The sequence below is a fragment of the Desmodus rotundus genome, chromosome X (assembly GCF_022682495.2).
Source record: "Desmodus rotundus isolate HL8 chromosome X, HLdesRot8A.1, whole genome shotgun sequence".
In the NCBI taxonomy this organism is placed as follows: domain Eukaryota; kingdom Metazoa; phylum Chordata; class Mammalia; order Chiroptera; family Phyllostomidae; genus Desmodus; species Desmodus rotundus.
The window spans coordinates 54,006,339-54,015,713 of record NC_071400.1 but is presented as its reverse complement, the minus strand read 5'-3'; the positions used below and the strand labels follow the sequence as shown (position 1 = coordinate 54,015,713).

Genomic DNA, 9,375 nt, shown 5'->3' with positions numbered 1-9,375 from the left:
CAGCTGATAGCCTCATGGGAACTCCTTTGTAGGTAACTGTCTCCTTTTCTCTTGCTGCTTCTAAGATTCTCTCCTTCTCTTTAGTCTTGGGTAATGTAATTATGATGTGCCTTGGTGTGTTCCTCCTTGGGTCCAGCTTCTTTGGGACTCTCTGAGCTTCCTGGACTTCCTGGAAGTATATTTCCTTTGCCAGACTGGGGAAGTTCTCCTTCATTATTTGTTCAAATAAGTTTTCCATTTTTTGTTCTTCCTCTTCTCCTTCTGGCACCCCCATAATTAGGATGTTGGAACGTTTCAAGATGTCCTGGAGGTTCCTAAGCCTCTCCTCATTTTTCCGAATTCTTGTTTCTTCATTCTTTTCTGGTTGGATGTTCCTTTCTTCCTTCTGGTCCACACCATTGATGTGAGTCCCAGTTTCCTTAGCATCACTATTGGTTCCCTGTACATTTTCCTTTGTCTCTCTTAGCATAGCCTTCATTTTTTTCATCTAGTTTTCGACCAAATTCAACCAATTCTGTGAGCTTCTTGATTACCAGTGTTTTGAACTGTGCATCTGATAGGTTGGCTATCTGTTCGTTACTTAGTTGAATTATTTCTGGAGCTTTGAAGTGTTCTGTCATTTGGGCCATTTTTTTTTTTTTGTCTTCGTCCTTCTGTTACTTAAAGGGGAGGAGCTTTACATGATCCCAGGAGCAGGGTAACGCACTGGTCACTGCGTAGTGACGCTTTACGTGGGGGAGGGGCCCAGAGGGAGCGATGGGGCCAGCTCCAATCTTTGCCGGAATTCAGTCACTCCCTCCGCTACCCACAATCAAATTGGGCCCCTCTGGTGCTGGTTCCCGAGTGGGTGGGCTTGTACACACTCCAAGCCCCTGTGGGTCTCTCCAATGACCTCTCCTGTGAGGCTGGGAGTTTCGCCTGCTGCCGCCCCAAACCCCACGGGTGTTTTCAATCAGAGGTTTGAGGCTTTACTTCCCTGAGCTGGAGCCCTGTGTTACGTGGTCTGCTTCACTCCCCTCCTTCGTCCTGGTTTATCTATGCGTGAATGTGAGGCCACGGGGTGCTACCCGCCACTCTGCCTGCCCCGTTCTCCACCAATCTGAGTCCAGCCCTCTCGATTTATCTGTGTGCGACTCTATGGCCACAGTGTCTGCTAGTGGTCAGACTGCCTGCCCCGTTCGTCCCACACTCCGCCAGTCTGGGTCTCGCCAGGGCAACGCGAGTCCTCTCCACCCCGGCTGCCCATCTCTGTCCCTCCTACCGGTCTCGATGAAAGTTTATTTTTTATCTTCTTGGTGTTGGACTTCCTTGCCATTCGATTTTCTGTCAGTTCTGGTTGTGCGAGGAGGCACAGTGTGTCTACCTACGCCTCCATCTTCGTTCTCCATATTGTTATTAATTTCAATGTCCCTGGTTACATTTTGTTTGCTTCTATATTTTGTTGATTATATTTCAGTTACAGATGAGATCATATGGTATTTGTCCCTCACCGCCTGGCTTATTTCACTTAGCATAATGCTCTCCAGTTCCATCCATGCTCTTGCAAAAGATATAAACTCCTTCTTTCTCTCTACTACACAGAATTCCATTGTGTAAATATACCATAGTTTTTGGATCCACTCATTTATTGATGAGCACTTAAATTGCTTCCAGCACTTGGCTACTGCAGATTGTGCTGCTTTGGACATTGGGGTGCATAGGTTCTTTTGGATTGGTGTTTCAGGGTTCTTAGGGTATAATCCCAGCAGTGGAATTGCTTGGTCAAAGGGCAGTTCCATTTTTAGTTTTCTGAGGAAATTCCATACTGTTTTCCACAGTGGCTGCACCAGGCTGCATTCCCACCAACAGTGCACTAGGGTCCCCTTTTCTCCACATCCTCTCCAACACTTCTTTGTTGATTTGTTTATGATGGCCATTCTGACCAGTGTGTGGTGGTATCTCATTGTGGTTTTAATTTGCATCTCTCTGATGGCTAGTAATGCTGAGCATCTTGTCATATGTCTCTGGGCCCTCTGTATGTCATCCTTACAGAAGTGTCTGTTCAAGTCCTTTGCCCATTTTTTAATTGGGTTGTTTGTCTTCCTGTAGTTGAATCATATGAGTTCTTTATATATTTTGGAGATCAAACCCTTGTCCAAGGTATCATTGGCAGGCATGTTTTCCCATATTGGTTCTTCTTTCATTTTAATGCTGTTTTCTTTACCTGTGCAGAAGCTTTTTAAATTAATGAGGTCCCATGTGTTCATTCTTCCCTTTACGTCCCTTGCTCTAGGGGATTGTTGGTGAGCATGTTGCTTAATGTAATGTCTGAGATTTTCCTGACAATGTTTTCCTCTAGGACTTATATGGTGTCATAACTTGTACATAAGTCTTTTATCCACCTTGAATTTATTTTTGTGTATGGTGTAAGTTGGGGATCCAGTTTCATTTCTTTGCATGTGGCTGTCCAGATCTTCCAACACCATTTGTTGAAGAGGCTATTTTTAGTCCATTTTATGCTTCTTCCCCCTTTGTTAAATTTGTTTTACTTATTTTTTATTGTTATTCAGTTACGATTGTCTGCATTTTCTCCCCATCCTTCCACACCACCCCAGCCAAATCCACCTCCCTCCCCCACCTCTACCCTCCTCCTTGATTTTGTCCTTGTGTGATTTATACTAGCTCCTATAGACCCCTCTCCCCACTGTCCCCTCCCCACTCCCCTCTGGCTATTGTTACATTGTTCTTAATTTCAATGTCTCTCATTATATTTTGTTTTCTTTTTTGTTGTTGATTAGGTTCCAGGTAATGTGAGATCATACAGTATTTGTCCTTTACCGCCTGGCTTATTTCACTTAGCATAATGCTGTCCAGTTCCATCCATGCTACTGCAAAGGGTATAAACTCCTTCTTTCTCTCTGCTGCTTAGAATTTGATTGTGTAAATGTACCATGTTTTTTTTATCCACTCATTTGCTGATGGGCACTGACTGGTGCGGCCACCTTGGAAAACAGTATGGAATTTTGTCAGAAAACTAAAAATGGAAATACCCTTTGACCTAGCAATTCCGCTGCTGGGATTATACCCTAAGAACCCTGAAACACCAGTGCAAAAGAACCTATGCACCCCTTTGTCAAATATTAATTGACCATAAAGACTTGGGTTTATATCTGGGCTCTCTATTCTGTTCCATTGATCTATGTGTCTGTTTTTATGCCAGTACCAGGTGGTTTTGATGACAGTGGCCTTGTAATATAGTTTGATATCAGGTATTGTGATCCTTCTTGCTTTGTTCCTCCTCAAAATTGCTGCAGCTGTGTGGGGTTGTTTATGGTTCCATAAAATTTTTTGAAGTGTTTGTTCTCATTTTGTCAAATATGTCATTGGTATTTTGAAAGGAATTGAATTGAATTCATAAATCACTTTGGGCAGTGTGACCATTTTGATGATGTTAATTCTTCCAATCCATAAGCCTGGCACATGCTTCCATTTGTTTGTGTCTTCCTTAATTTCTTTCTTCAGTGTTGTATAGTTTTCTCAGTACAGGTCTTTTACCTCCTTGGTTAGGTTTATTCCTAGGTACTTGATTTTTCTTGTTGCTATATCGAATGGGTTTTCCCCTGATTTCTGTTTGTGATATTTCATCGTTACAAAAATGCTTTTAATTTCTGAGTTTTGACTTTGTATGCCACATTTTTGCCAAATTCATTTATTATGTGGAGTATTTTTTGGGTGGAGTTTATAGGATTTTCTTTGTACACTATCATGTCATCTGCAAACAATGACAATTTTACTTCTTCCTTTCCAATTTGGGTGCTTTTTATTTCTTTTCTTGTCTGATTGCTGTGGTACTTCTAATACTATGTTGAATAGGAGTGGTGAAAACGGACATCCTTGTCTGGTTCTTGATCTTACTGGGAAAGCTCTAAGATTTAGCCCATTGAGTATGATGTTGGCTCTAGGTGTCTCATATATGGCCTTTATTATGTTGAGGAATGCTACCTCTATTCCCACTTTGCTGAGTGTTTTTATCAAAAATGGGTGCTGTATCTTATCAAATGCTTGTTCCACATCTATAGATATGATCATGTGATTTTTGTATTTCATTTTCTTTATGTGGTGTATTATGTTTATCAATTTCCGAATATTGTTCCATTCTTGCATCCCTGGGATGAATCCCACCTGGTTATGGTGTATGATCTTTTTAATGTGTTGCGGGATGTGGTTTGCCAATATTTTGTTGATGATTTTAGCATCTATGTTCATCAAGGATATTGGCCTGAAGTTTTCTTTCTTTGTTATGTCTTTATCTAGTTTTTGGATTAGGATGATGCTGGCTTTATAAAAAGAGTTTGGTAGTCTTCCATTTCTTGAATTTTTGGGAGTAATCTGTGGAGGATGGGGGTTAGGTTTCCCTTAAATGCTTTGTAAAATTCTTCTGTGAAACGGTCTGGTCCAGGGCTATTGTGTGTCAGAAGCTTTATTATTAGTGTTTCAATATCAGCAACTGTTATTGGTCCGTTCAGGCTTTCTGGTTCTTCTTCACTGAGTTTTAGAAGATTAAATTTTCATAGAAATGTGTCCATTTCACCTAGGTTTTCAAATTTCTTGGCATACAGTTCTTCGTAACAGTTTCTTACAATTCTGTGTATTTCTGTGGTATAGGTTGTAATCTCTCCTCTTTCATTTCTGATTGTGTCTATTTGGATCCTCTCTCTTTTTTTCTTGGTGAGCTTCCTAAAAGGCTAATTGATTTTGTTTATCTTTTCAAAGAGCCACTTTCTGGATTTATTCATTCTTAGAATTGTGCTTTTAGTCTCTGTGTCATTTAATTCTCCTCTGATCTGGGTTATTTCTTCCTTCTACTTGTTCTGGGCTGTCTTTGTTGTTGATCCTTGAGTTCTTGTAGGTGTATGGTTAGGTTGTTTATTTGAAATGTGTCTATCACTTTTAGGTAGGCCTGTATTGCTATGAACTTCCCTCTCAGGACTGTCTTTGCTGTGTCCCATATTTTTACGATTGTTGTGAGTTCATTTTGATTTCTTTCCAGACACTTTTTGATTTCTTCCTTAATCTTATTCTTGACCCATTCATTGTTTAATACGATGGTATTCAATCTCCATGAATTTGAGTGTTTTTGACTTTTTTCCTTGAGGTTGGTTTCTAGTTTCAGTCCCTTGTGGTCAGAGAAAATGCTTGATGTGATTTCAATTTTCTTGAACTTGCTGAGGCTTGTTCTATGTCCTATAATGTGGTCTATCTTTGAAAATATTCTATGTGTATTTGAAAAGAATGTGTACTTTGTTTCATTGGGATGAAATCTCTATGTATATCAGTTAAGTCCATTTCATCTAGGGTATTGTTCAATGCCACAAAATCTTTGTTGATATATTTTTTAGAAGATTTGTCCATTTTTGGCAGTGGATTGTTAAAATCCCCTATTATAATTGTGTTGCTCTCAATATCTTTCTTGAAATCCTCCAAGATTTTCTTTATGTATTTGGGTGCTCCTATGTTGGGTGCATATATATTTAGAATATCCATATTTTCTTGGTAGATTCTTCCCTTGAGTATTATGAAGTGACCTTCTGAGTCTCTTTTTATTACATTTTTTGATGTCTATTTTGTCCAATATCAATATTGCTACCCTGGCTTTTTTTTTTTTTCCTGTTCATTTCTTCAGAATATTCATTTACAGCCCTTCACTTTCAGTCTCTTTAGGTCTTTTTTTCTGAGGCAGTTCCCTTGTAAGCAGCATATGTGTGCATCATGATTTCTTATCCATTCAGCTATTCTGTGTCTTTTCTTTGGGGCATTTAATCCATTCACTTTTAAGGCTGTTATCGATAGGTACTTATTCATTGCCATTTTTTGTGCATGTGTCCCTTTCTCTTTCACTGTTTTTCTTCCTTTTCTTCAAGCAAACCCTTTATCATCTCTTGCATAGCTGGTTTAGAGGAGTTATGTGTTCTTTGAGGCTTCTTTTGTGTTGGAAGCTCCTTATTTGGCCTTCCATTTTAATTGAGAGCCTTGCTGGCTAAACTGGTGTTGGTTGCAGGCCTCTTTTTCTCATTACTTGGAATTTTTCTTGCCATTCCCTTCTAGCTTGGAGCTTTTCCACTGAGAATTCAGCTGCTAACATTACCAGAGCTACCTCGTATGTTACTTCTTGGTTTTTTTTTCCCCCTTTCTGCCTTTAAGATTCTCTTTATTTTGGAATTTTGCCACTTTAATTATGATGTGTCTTGAAGTGGGCCTCTTTATGTTTCTCTGGATTGGGACTCTCTGTGTTTCCTGGATTTGTGTAACTTTTTCTCTCATCAAGTTATGGACGTTATCTATCATTCCTTTTCCAACAGGTTTTCTATCCATTGCTCTTCTTCTCCTGATATCTTTGTTATATGGATATTATTATGTTTCATGTTGCCCTGCATTTTCTTTAACCCCTGTTCATTGTTTCTAAGCCTCTTTTCCTTTTCTTGATCATTCTGGGAGTTTTTTTCTACCTTGTCCTCCAGCTCGCTGATCCGATCCTCTGCTTCATCCAGCCTACTTCGTTTTTTGATATATTTATTGATTATGCTATTACAGTTCTCCCATTTCCGCCCTTTCACTCAACTCCAACCTGCCCACCCCCTCCCTCCCACATTCCCCCCCTATAGTTCATGTCCATGGGTCATACTTATAAGTTCTTTGGCTTCTACATTTCCTACACTATTCTTACCCTCCCCCTGTCTATTTTCCACGTATCATTTATGCTATTTATTCTCTGTACCTTTCCCCCCTCTCTCCCCCACCCAATCCCCTATTGATAACCCTCCATGTGATCTCCATTTCTGTGGTTCTGTTTCTGTTCTAGTTGTTTGCTTAGTTTTCTTTTGTTTTGGTTTTAGGTGTGGTTGTTTATAACTGTGAGTTTGCTGTCATTTTTACTGTTCATATTTTTTTATCTTCTTTTTCTTAGATAAGTCCCTTTAACATTTCATATAATAAGGGCTTGGTGATGATGAACTCCTTTAACTTGACCTTATCTGAGAAGCACTTTATCTGCCCTTCCATTCTAAATGATAGCTTTGCTGGATAGACTAATCTTGGATGTAGGCCCTTGCCTTTCATGACTTGGAATACTTCTTTCCAGCCCCTTCTTGCCTGTAAGGTCTCTTTTGTGAAATCAGCTGACAGTCTTACGGGAACTCCTCTGTAGGTAACTGTGTCCTTTTCTCTTGATGCTTCTAAGATTCTCTCCTTCTCTTTAGTCTTGGCTAATGTAATTATGATGCGCCTTGGTGTGTTCCTCCTTGGGTCCAGCTTCTTTGGGACTCTCTGAGCTTCCTGGACTTCCTGGAAGTATATTTCCTTTGCCAGACTGGGGAAGTTCTCCTTCATTATTTGTTCAAATAAGTTTTCCATTTTTTGTTCTTCCTCTTCTCCTTCTGGCACCCCCATAATTCGGATGTTGGAACGTTTCAAGATGTCCTGGAGGTTCCTAAGCCTCTCCTCATTTTTCCGAATTCTTGTTTCTTCATTCTTTTCTGGTTGGATGTTTCTTTCTTCCTTCTGGTCCACACCATTGATTTGAGTCCCTGTTTCCTTCTCATCACTATTGGTTCCCTGTACATTTTCCTTTGTCTCTCTTAGCATAGCCTTCATTTTTATATCTAGTTTTCGAACAAATTCAACCAATTCTGTGAACGTCTTAATAACCAGTGTTTTGAACTGTGCATCCGATAGGTTGGCTATCTCTTCCTCGCTTGGTTGTATTTTTTCTGGAGCTTTGAAGTGTTCTGTCATTTGGGCCATTTGTTTTTTTGTCTTGGTGCGTCTGTTACTTAAAGGGGAGGAGCTTTAGGTGTTCCCAGGAGCGGGGTAACGCGCTGGTCACTGCACTGTGAAGCTGTAAGTGGGGGAGGGGCTGAGAGGGAGCAATGGCGCCCGCCTCACTCTTCACCGGATTTCAGTCTTTCACTCCGATACCCACAATCATATTGGGCCCCTCTGGTGCTGGTTCCCGAGTGGGTGGGTTGTGCACACCCTAGACTCCTGTGGGTCTCTCCAACGACCTCTCCTGTGAGGCTGGGAATCTCTCTTGCTGCTGCCCCAACCCCCACAGGCACTTTCAATCAGAGGTCTGAGGCTTTATTTCCCCGAGCTGGAGCCCTGGGTTATGTGGTCTGCTTTGCTCCCCTCCATTCGTCCTGGTTTATCTGTGCGTGAGTGTGGGGTCGCGGGGTACTACCCGCCTCTCTGCCTGCCCCATTCTCCGCCACTCTGGGTCCGGCCCTCTCGGTTTATCTGTGCATGAATGTAGGGCCGCAGGGTCTGCTAGTGGTCAGACTGCCTGCCCCATTCGTCCCACACTCCGCCAGTCTCAGTCCCTCCATGGCCACGTGAGTCATCTCTGCCTGGGTTCCGGACTCCGCCCCCTCCTACCGGTCTGGATGTATGTTTCTTTTTTATCTACTTGATTTCGTACTGCCTTGCTGTTCGATTTTCTGTCAGTTCTGGTTGAGGGAGGAGGCGCAGTGTGTCAACCTATGCCGCCATCTTGGTTCTCAACCCATCAAACCTACTTTTGATTCCTTTTACTGTGTCTTCAAGTCAGAAATTGTATTCTTCATTTTGTCTTGGCCTTTGTTTATAGTTTCGATTTCCTTTTTCATGTTGATATAATTTGCAGTGAGTTCATTGGAGTTTCTGGTAATTCTCTGTGAACTCATTGAGTTTCCTGATAACCATGGCTTTGAACTCAATATCTGATAGTTGACTTGGCGTCTTTTTAATTTAGCATTCTTTCTGAGGCTTCCTCCTACCCTTTCATTTGGGGATTGTTTCTTTGTCTTTCCATTGTTTATGAGACTCTTCTTATTAGGCGCTGCTTTTTAAATTGATCTGTTCTGACTTGCTGGGTTTATGGTGTTAACTTAAATATGGAATGCTTCACGGACTTGCATGTCATGCTTATGCAGGGGCCATGCTAATCTTCTCTGTATTGTTCCAATTTTAGTGTATGTGCTGCCGATGCGAGCACTGGTGAATGTTTGTTTAACTCCTTCATTGTTGGAGTTCCATGCAAATGTTTTTCTGGTAGTTCTGGTTGTTCTTTGTGTTTTAATTGGTTGTTATTCTTCTCTAGGTTGTGTGAGGAAGTGAAGTATTTCTGCCTGTGCCACCATCTTGGCTGGAGCTCTGAAGTGAGAATTCTAATGCTTAATTTTTTCTTCTTCTCATGTGTAACCGTACTTTCTACATTAAACATATATTGCTTTTATAATGATACTAAAATGATTACATACAATTGAATTTTGAAACATAATTGTGAATATAAAAATCAGGCAGAAATACACAAACATGCAGGAAGTCATTACTAGGAGAAAAACTTTGAAAATAGATGTACAT

The 9,375-nt window shown here is 40.8% G+C and overlaps 1 non-coding gene across 1 annotated transcript; it reads right to left on the bottom strand.

Annotated features, from left to right (window-relative positions):
* Nucleotides 1-8,900: 8,900 nt before the first annotated feature.
* LOC112298533 (U6 spliceosomal RNA) lies at nucleotides 8,901-9,007 on the bottom strand. Its single transcript, XR_002974162.1, has one exon. It is a non-coding gene; the product is annotated as a U6 spliceosomal RNA (small nuclear RNA).
* Between the last annotated feature and the right edge of the window lie 368 nt (nucleotides 9,008-9,375).